The sequence below is a fragment of the Myxocyprinus asiaticus genome, chromosome 17 (assembly GCF_019703515.2).
Source record: "Myxocyprinus asiaticus isolate MX2 ecotype Aquarium Trade chromosome 17, UBuf_Myxa_2, whole genome shotgun sequence".
In the NCBI taxonomy this organism is placed as follows: Eukaryota; Metazoa; Chordata; class Actinopteri; order Cypriniformes; family Catostomidae; genus Myxocyprinus; species Myxocyprinus asiaticus.
In genome coordinates, this window is record NC_059360.1 from 12,503,840 (window position 1) to 12,514,419 (window position 10,580).

The window sequence follows — 10,580 nt, forward strand, 5'->3', positions numbered from 1 at the left end:
TCTGAGATGCTATACTTCTCACCACATTTGTACAGATTGGTGTACCAATACGGTAACTGAGTTACCGTAGACTTTGTCAGTACGAACCAGTCTGGCCATTCTCTGTTGACCTCTCTCATCAACAAGGCATTTCCATCCACAGAAATGCCGCTCACTGGATGTTTTTTTTTTTTGTGTGTTTGGCACCAGTCTGAATAAATTCTAGAGACTATTGTGTGTGAAAATCCCAGGAGATCAGCAGTTACAGAAATACTCAAACCAGCCCATCTGGCACCAACAATCATCCATGTGATTATCTAATCAGCCAATCATGTGGCAGCAGTGCAGTGCATAAAATCATTCAGATACCGGTCAGGAGCTTCAGTGAATGTTCACATCAACCATCAGAATGGGGAAAATATGTGATCTCAGTGATTTATACCATGGCATAATTGTTGGTGCCAGACGGGCTGGTTTGAGGACTGCTGATCTCCTGGGATTTTTACGCACAACAGTCTCTAGAATTTACCCCAAATGGTGCCATAAACAAAAAAACATCCAGTGAGCGGCAGTTCTGCAGATGGAAACGCCTAATTGATGAGAGAGGTCAACAGAGAAAGGCCAGATTGGTTCGAACTGTTTGTGGTGAGAACAATAGCATCTTAGAATGCTATTCTGAGATGCGGGTTGGCACACGAGGGGGACCTGCACAATATTAGGCAGGTGGTTTTAATGTTGTGGCTGATCGGTGTATATGCTATTCAGATTGAAGACATTAAGCACTGAGGATAGTCCACAATGGACTGAAACATTTGCTATATTCATACAATTTTTTTACATTTTTTAATTTTTTTGTGCACATATAAAACATTTTTGTGCACCTTTGTACACTTTTTTTATTTTACATGGCTAATCTTCAGTAAAATATTTCCCTCTCAATGGATCTTGGATTCTGTACCAAGGTTTTTGTAGTTAACTGAAACTGAAACTAAAATTGAAACAAAATTCTAAAAGAAATAACCTATAAAAGCGAGGAAAAAAATTCAAACTAAACTGAAACTATCATGCATTGCTTCAAAACTAACTAAAACTAAATAGAAATTATCATAAAATATTTTTCGTTTTTAATACTGGCCATGAGTTTCATGTGCCCACATTCGGTTATGTGCTCAATGTTTCAAGATAAATGTATTAGTTTTATTGAGTATTATTGATGTTAAAAAAAAATAAAGGGATACATACACTCACCGACCACTTTATTAGGAACACCTGTACACCTACATATTCATGCGATTATATAATCAGCCAGTCATGTGACAGCAGTGTAATGTATAAAATCACGCAGATACAGGTCAGGAGCTTCAGTTAACATTCACATCACATTCACCATCAGAATGGGGGAAAAATGTGATTTCAGTGATATTGACCGTGGCATGATAGTTAGTGCCAGACAGGCTGGTTTGAGTATTTCTGTAACTGCTGATCTCCTGGGATTTTCACGCACAACAGTCTCAGGAATTTACTCAGAATGGTGCCAAAAACAAAAAACATCCAGTGATCGGCAGTTCTGTGGACACCTTGTCATCATGCCAAGGTCAAAATCACTGGGATAAATTTTTTTCCCCATTCTGATGGTTGATGTGAACATAAACTGAAGGTCCTGACCTATATCTGCCTGATTTTATGTATTGCACTGCTGCCACACGATTGCAGGAATAAGTAGGTGTGCATGTGTACCTACTGTTATAAAGTGGTCGGTGAGTGTATCTCAACATTTGTAAGCCCTTCTTGGTTGTTTTTACTATGTTGTATGTCAGCCTAGCTATACACTGTGTGGACCTATGTGTAATCTGGACTGGATAGGGAATAGTTTAGTTTAAAGTACATTATACAAATTTGTCCCCTGCCAAATCATTTACTCATCTGTTTTGACTGAAATAGAAATAAAAATAAAAACTAAAATATATTGATAGATTTAACTAAAAATGAAAACTAAAATTAATTGAAAAACTAAACTAAAACACAGTTTTAAACTGAAACTAAACTAAATAATAATTTGAAATGGAAAATTAAATAAAAATTAAAACTAATTTAAAACCCCCAAACTTTAATAACCTTGCTCTGTACCTCATTTTCTAATTTTTTTTTTATTTTTTTGTAACCTCAGTGGCCTGGTGTGCAGATTCTATTTTATTTATTTTATTTTATTCGGTCTAAGTAAGTTGAATCAACAAACCTAATCAACACTTGTGACTTTATGAACTGGCGCGGGGCTTTTTTGCAAATCACAATAATAATACATTATAATGATTACCTATTTATAGATATACCTTAGAATATTATGCATTATAACGCAAGCAACATCCAATTTTATCTGCAGAAGTTATATGTTATATATATATATATATATATATATATATATATATATATATATATATATATATATATATATACTGTATATATAATAATAAGTATGCTTTTAAGTAAAGTGACAAATGTAATGTTTTCTTATAAACATCCATAAGACATTTGTAAGTGGTTATAATACATTACAAGTCATGCTGGAAGTTATACACATTGCACATGCACAAAATACTAAATAAAACACATTCACTGTAAATGTTTAGATATTACAAAAAACACTTGTAATGCTAAAAAACCCATTTTTTTTTTTTTTTTTTTTTTTTTTTACAGAATTTTATTTTAATGTTGATTACACATGTAGACAATATTCTTGGGTGTAAACCCAAGAATAAAAAATAAAATAAAAATCTAACTGATTTTAATAATATGCTCTGTTCAATAAATTTGCTTTTGTAACTTTACTTAAAGCAGGCAAAGACCACTTATAATATGATCATGTCATAAAGCCTTTTGACTGTTTATACTTTGCTGCTTTTGCATGACAGCATTATACGATTAACTTTATTAGCTTCTGCTGCGTTAAAATGGGATGCTACTTGTGTTAAAATGCATTATACTCTTAAGTATAACTGTGAATAGGGGAAGTCTTATAATTTAACTTAATTATAATTTACTAGTTATAATTATTTATGAGAAGTTATAACTTATTAAGGTGTATTATGAGACATTATGAATGCAGTATAATGCATGTATAATGCCTTTACAATGCATTATATAAATGGGCTTCATATAGAAAGTCTTACCAAAAGTTTTTACTTCACAATCTTATAATCAGGTGTCAAATGTGACTTTTTAAATGCTAATAACAGAATTTAAGTATGGAGTTACATCAAGTATTTCTATTTTAAAAGTGCTTCTGTGAGTGCTTTGGGCCTTGGCACTCTTTTCTGGTTGATGGGTTAGAAGGAGGGGAGGGCGTGGCCAGGCTGTGAATATGCACGCCCAGTGCTGAATTGTCCTAATCAGCCATGAGGGGGATAAAGATGAGCTGAAAGCACTAGTTCAAGAGAGAGACACATGCAGCCACTGTGCATGTCAGAGCCAGGAATTGAACTTGGGTCTCTGGCGCAAGAGTCTTAATGTCTACCACTGAGCTACAGAAGGTAGTTAAACTCAATAGTCAGACGTGCTCTTAAAAGAACTCAGAAGAATTTATTAACAAAAATAGCAAAAGAGTACAAAAGCAATTTCTTACTGACAATCACAAAAAAACAGAAAAACCTTTAGTCCAGAAAAGTATCCGAAAGGAGGAAAAAATAATCTCCAAAAAACTCAGGAAAAACACATAAAAAAAAACAGCAAAAAATAAACACGGGGAAAGAACAAACCAAAAGGCTTACAAAGTTTAGTACTTGGAACTAGAGCAGACTTACGGCAGTAACTGGCTAGGAGCATCAATAACCAAGCAAAGAAACAAAGGAAGTGATCAACTTAAATACACAGTCCAGAACGAGGCACAGGTGAAAACAATAACACATGATAAAATGGCGGGAAACTGAAATGAAACACAATGAGGGCCTCTAGTGGCCAAAATAAAACATTAAAGCAAAAAACTCTGACAGTGTGTGTCTGTATGTTTATGTTTGTATACGTTTATTTATGTCATTAAAGTTATGTTGACTGTTCTGCCGGTTCCCGCCTCCTCCTTGCCCATCCTAACCCTGTTACATTGGTGCCGAAACCCAGGAAGGAGGAAGGATGTGCTGTCGTCGAGTCCTCGGTGCTGCTGTCCGCCGGGAAGCGGAGGAGCTGCTGCCATTTGCCAGGGGACGGAGGAATAGCTGCCATCCGCCAGGAAGTGTAGGAGCCGTTACCATCCGCCAGAGGTCAGAGGACTCGCTGCCGTCCGATAGGGGAGGAGCAGCTGTCGTCAAACAGAGTGTGGATTAGTGGCTGAGGACCAGGCGACGGCGTGTCCGGGGACCGGCGAGCAAGTTTTTCTCTCTCTGTCCTCTCTCTGTCTCTCCCCCTCACTCTTTCCCTCTCCCCACTCCCTCCCCTCATCTCTCCGAGGACTACAGAGAGGCGGGGAAGACCTGCCGGCAGAAGGATGGCTGGAAGGGCAACACCTCCCCTCCAGGAAGAGAGGGGAGTACATCAAGATGGAGATTTTCCTGGGCTGAATCGGGCGGTGGAGGAGTGTGACGAGGAGGAGGGCGTGGCCGGGCCGTGAGGACGCACGCCTGGTGCTGAATTGTCCTAATCAGCTGGGAGGGGGATAAAGAAAATGTAAAAGACCTCTGTTCGGTCAGGAAAGGAAGAAGCTGGGACCCGGCTGAGCAGTCAACATAAAGTTGTTAGGACTCGAGTCCGAGTCACGAGTCTAATTTTAATGGACTTGGACTTGTCACGGACTCGGATGCATTTTTACTCTGACTTGACTCGAGTCCAGCCGAGTCCATGGCATTTTTGATGCAATGAAAAATGCGTCCGTAATTTCAAAATTGCCTCTAAATGTTCAGGATTTGGCTTTGTCTTCATATTGATGTTCTTTCTACTGTTAGTACTATCATACATTCTGTGTATTTGAGACTGCTCATCATTTTTCACGTGCATATGTCCTTACGTGTGATTATTCTGTCTGAGAGCGGCAGCACATACTTTTTTTAATGTGTGTGCGGGAAAGAGATCGTCAGACGTGCTCCCACTCTCATCCAGAAACATCAATAACGTAAGCAGACTTTTAAAAGTACGTTCCCCAACTCTGCAAATTATTAAATAACACGTTTTATCAGACTAATGCTTAATATGCTAAGTAGTTTCTAACTGAAAATGTTGACTATACTGAGACAAAATCAATTATTAAACATATCAGGGATATAAAAATTAATATGATAAATGAAAAAGACAATGAGGGAAATTGTACAACTCAGTCCATCACATATTTGTAGCCCAACCTCTGTGTGTTACCTGTAAAGCTGGCATTTGAGTTTCAATGGCATAAAAGTCAGTAAATACAATGAACACAATTGAGGGGAGAAGACTCTATTCACCTATTATCCGTACTATATATAATGTGAAAAAGAACAAAACATCAGCCCAAGGAGAGTTTGTCATAAACATTTGATCTTGACTTTTGGGAAGTAGGCTACACCTGGACACAGCAGGAGGACTGAAAAAAAGTGTAGTAGTATAAAAAGAAATATTTAATGGTATCTGATCTTTTATGTTTTTATTTTTCTGTTGATGTATTTAATTTTATGGGCATTATTAAATGTTTTAATATTACTATTTATTAATCGTATTAAACAAATTAAATGTATTTAATTAATTACATTAAATGTATTTCACCCATAATTTTAGAAAAAACGAAACTAAATTGAATGGACAAATTGAAAATTAAGTAGAAATAAAAACTAAATTAAAATTTGAAAAAAAAATAACTCTTGACTAGGTTGTATTGACTAGAACAGCTTTCATGTTTGAGTGGAGGGGAAAAAGCAACAAATAATTTAAATGTCAACAGAATGCAATAAGAAGTGTGTTGAAGGACAGTTTTTTCTTCATACAACTAAAGCATGTGCTTTCATTCTGAAACACTTTGAAGTTTGTTCAGCAAGATACTAATCATAAAATGTATATATGAAATGCAACGAGGTGTTTTTGTTGCATTTATACTGACATATAGTTTTTCTTAGTTGTGAAGGTTAAAAAAGCTTCAAATATTAATGTTGAGTTTACTTTTACAATTTTAATTTAGATTCATGAACAAATTCATTCGGACTCGACTTGGACTCGGCCTCTTATGGACTCGGTCTTAAGTCCAACTCGGACCCATTTGGAATCGGACTCAATTGTTTAAAGACTAGAACTTGACTCGGACTCAACTAAAGTGGACTTGAACCCGAACATTCTAAGTTTAACCTTGTGAGACACCACGTCCACATGTGTGGATGTTATATTTTGGCTTTGCTAAAAGAAACGCATAATTTAATGTTATTTAAACCAACTTGTCTCAGTTCAGGAGACTCTGGGCTGTCAGTAAAGGGTTAAAATTTCGATGCATGGAGTCATGTGAAAAAACAACATGGTACCGATCACAGTGGAGTTTGTGTTTGGTTAAAACGCCAACAAAACTACATCTGGTAAGAAACATAATTAAGGTATTAGTTTGAAACTTGTTTGAGTCAAAAGATTAGAGTCTCTAGCTTCATACGATATGCCATTTTTAAAATGTGAGCGATTTATCCCGAAATGGCATGCTGTTAAACACAAGGAGCACATTTGTGGACTATGCTCAGTTTCAGTTAACATATTATAGAAGTGTGCAGCGGAGCCATTATCTGTATTTGTATCTGTATCTGTTCATATAACAAAATCATCTGTCTCTGTATTCGGATAGAACTGGGTGTGCGGGACTTAAACAGGAAGTGCATCAAAACTAAATGAAATGCCAATTTTTAAGTATTATGCTGTGTTCAATTCAAATCGGATGTGGGATATTTCTACTTGATATCTCTGATCTCCAACCATAAATGCATTCCATTGCCAGATTCTTGGAAGATGACGGGTTTTTTTTCTCTCCCCTTTTTCACCCATTTTGGAATGCCCAATTCCCAATGTGCTTTTAAGTCCTCGTGGTCACATAGTGATTCGCCTCAATCCAGGTGGCTGAGGACGAATCAAAATCAAAATCAAATCACTTTTATTGTCACACAACCATATACACAAGTGCAATAGTGTGTGAAATTCTTGGGTGCAATTCCGAGCAACATAGTAGTCATGACAGTGATGAGACATATACCAATCTACAATAAACATAAAATGTACACAACACAATTTAAAATCTAATATACACATAATTACACACAACACAATATACAAATAATAACATACAATGCACATTATACAATACACACAATAAAGAATACACATTATACAATAAAAAAATAGTATATATAGTATATATAAAATGTACAGTAGGTTGTATTGTACTGTATTGACATTCAGGCTGTCGGTTGATAGTCAGTTGCCAGTGTGTTGTTAAGAGAATATAATTTATGACAGTCCAGTGTGAGATAATAAGATTAATAAAGTACAGTGCTGATGTATATTGATCGTGAGAGATCAAGAGTTCAAAAGTCTGATTGCTTGCGGGAAGAAGCTGTCATGAAGTCGGCTGGTGCGGGTCCTGATGCTGCGATACCGCCTGCCTGATGGTAGCAGTGAGAGCAGCCCATGGCTTGGGTGGCTGGAGTCTCTGATGATCCTCCGAGCTTTTTTCACACACCGCTTGGTATATATGTCCTGGAGGGAGGGAAGCTCACCTCCAATGATGTGTCTGGCTGTTCACACCACCCTTTGCAGGGCTTTGCGGTTGTGGGCGATGCTATTGCCGTACCAGGTGGAGATGCAGCCAGTCATGATGCTCTCTACAGTGCTGGTGTAGAACCGTGTGAGGATGTGGCAGTTCATTCCAAACTTCCTCAGCTGTCTCAGGAAGAAGAGGTGCTGATGATCCTTCTTCATAACGGCCTCAGTGTGGACGGACCATGTGAGTTCCTCAGTGATGTGGACACCTAGGAACTTGAAGCTGCTGACTCTCTCCACTGGTGCTCCATTGATGGTGATGGGGCTGTGTTCTCTTTCTCTTCTCCTGAAGTCTACCACAAGCTCCTTTGTCTTACTGACGTTGAGGGAGAGGTTGTGCTCCTGACACCAGTGTGTCAGAGTGTGCTCCTCCTCTCTGTAGGCTGTTTCATCATTGTCAGTGATCAGACCGACCACCGTCATATCATCAGCAAACTTAATGATGGCATTGGAGCTATGAGACCGTCAACCCACGCATCTAATCACGTGGCATGTTGAGCGTGTTGCCACGGAGACATAACATGTGTGGAGGCTTCGTGGCATCCACGCTCAACTCACCACGCGCCCCACCGAGAACGAACCACATTATAGCAACCACAAGGAGGTTACCCCATGTGACTCTACCCTCCCTAGCAACCAGGCCTGGCTGGAGTCACTCAGCATGCCCTGGGATTCAAACTAGCGAACTAGCTAACTCCAGGGGTGGTAGCCAGTGTCTTTTACCACAGAGCTACCCAGGCCCCCTGGAAAATGACGTTTTGCAATGCTCCGTTAGCTTAGCAGGTTTTTGACTGTCACCAGAGATGTCTCCTAGCAACCCAATTCATAAACAATTTGCAATGCTAGCATTTGTGCTACAGGTGTACGATTATCAAAAGAGAGTATAATTTACCTTGTTTTGAACATTTGTTAAACACGCTTTAATATCATGTAATATAGGAACTTTGACTTATTCATCGATATTATTTAATACAAGTAACTGTTTATCGCTTATTTTGTATATCTTCCTTGGTACCGAAATTATTGCGTGACGTCACGTACCTGCATCTCTGCGAAATCAGAGTTTAAAATTTCCACATGACTTTCCAAGTTGGAATTACAACTTCAAGTGGTGTTCCATTGCACTTTTCCCAGTAGGAAGATGGAAAATCTGACTTTCCAAGTTGAATGGAATGCAGCATTAGGCTACTCTTACATTTTTAGTTTCTATTAATAAAATATGCCTTGTGTATGCCTTTCTGACCTTTCTGGTTTCTGACCAGATGAAGCTGAATTTTTATGCAACATTAACTGTAGAATATGTTGTGGTTTCTCCTAGTATTTCAGATATTAATATCTGCATGAAACATAATTTTCATTTACCTGTGCATGTATAACAACATTATTCTGAAGGCAGGAGGTGTCAAGCAAAATGTGAAATGTCAAACACACATTTTTGCAGTGAATAATAAATACAAATTCAAACATAACAAGAAATTAAAATAAAATCAACATGGCCTACAAACCCATAGAATTCCCATAAGTCTATCAGGAATTGTTTATGATATGACACCATTATTTAGTTAAATAATAATAATTATTATTTTAAATTTATATAGCACCTTACCAGAGTTCAAGAACACAAATTTAGCACAGTTTAAAGAAGAAGAAGAAAAAAGATTGAGCAAGTTTCAGTTTCTTTGTTTTACATAAGGAGGAATATTCCTAATAGGTGAATATACTCTGCAGCATTAAAAAAAAAATGTTGGTTGTTTTTTTCGGAATAAAGTCTTAACCTGATAATTTTCTTAATCGCTGATGTGGATATAAATATGGTCAACTTTAAGGCATGGAAAGACGAGCTCCGACGTGAAATCATCACTTCAGGTCAGGAATTTAACATTGCGCTCAGGTTTAGACTATAAATAAATACATGAGAATCACGTGTGAATCGTGTGATACATTAACATAGACATTTCAAGAAGTGGAAAGTGTACATGATGTTATATCTTAGTTAATGCTACACTTGACAAGCTCCAGACTCGCACAATTAACAGAGACCGCAAATTGAGTCGAGACAGCGGCCATCCGATCTGAAATCACACTGTGCACATTTTCATTCATAAGGTTTACACTTTAGAATTATTGGCTGAACTGATTCATAAATCCATTGTAATTTTTGAATATGTTCATTTAAAATATCACTTTATCCTTGTGCTTTTTGGATAATCAGTCATACAAATATTTTTTTATATTATTCAGATGAATCCGTTATTCATTTGGAAGTCATTATCCATGCCTTTCCGAATAGGGTATTCGGCTTTGCGCACATCCCTAATATCTTATATTCACTGTGCATTATCACATTGAGAATCAATGGATGCATCCAAAAACTGGAAAATTTCACTTTCAGAGGCTTTATATGGAGTTAGGATGAAAATAAGGTGCTTTTCATTTACACATTTGGCAGACGCTTTTTATCCAAAGTGACTTACAGTGCCCTTATTACAGGGACAGTCCCCATGGAGCACCCTGGAGTTAAGTGCCTTGCTCAAGGACACAGTGGTGGTGGCTGTGGGGATTGAACCAACAACCTTCTACTTACCAGTTCAGTGCTTTAGTCAACAACGCCACCACCACTTCAAACTGTTTTGAGACCAGTGCAGACAGACCGCACACTAGAGGTTGAGTCATTCACTAAATAGGGAGCATCCTATAGAGCTTTATTGAGATAAGGGCATTCACTCCTAAAATAATGACCAGAAGTTCAGTTTCAGGCTACAGATGATGTCTGGAGCACTCAACATGTTTGGCAGGAATAGGACAATGGTAATCAGTGCATAGATTCAGAATATTATAATGTATACAATTATTTTAACATGGTTGGC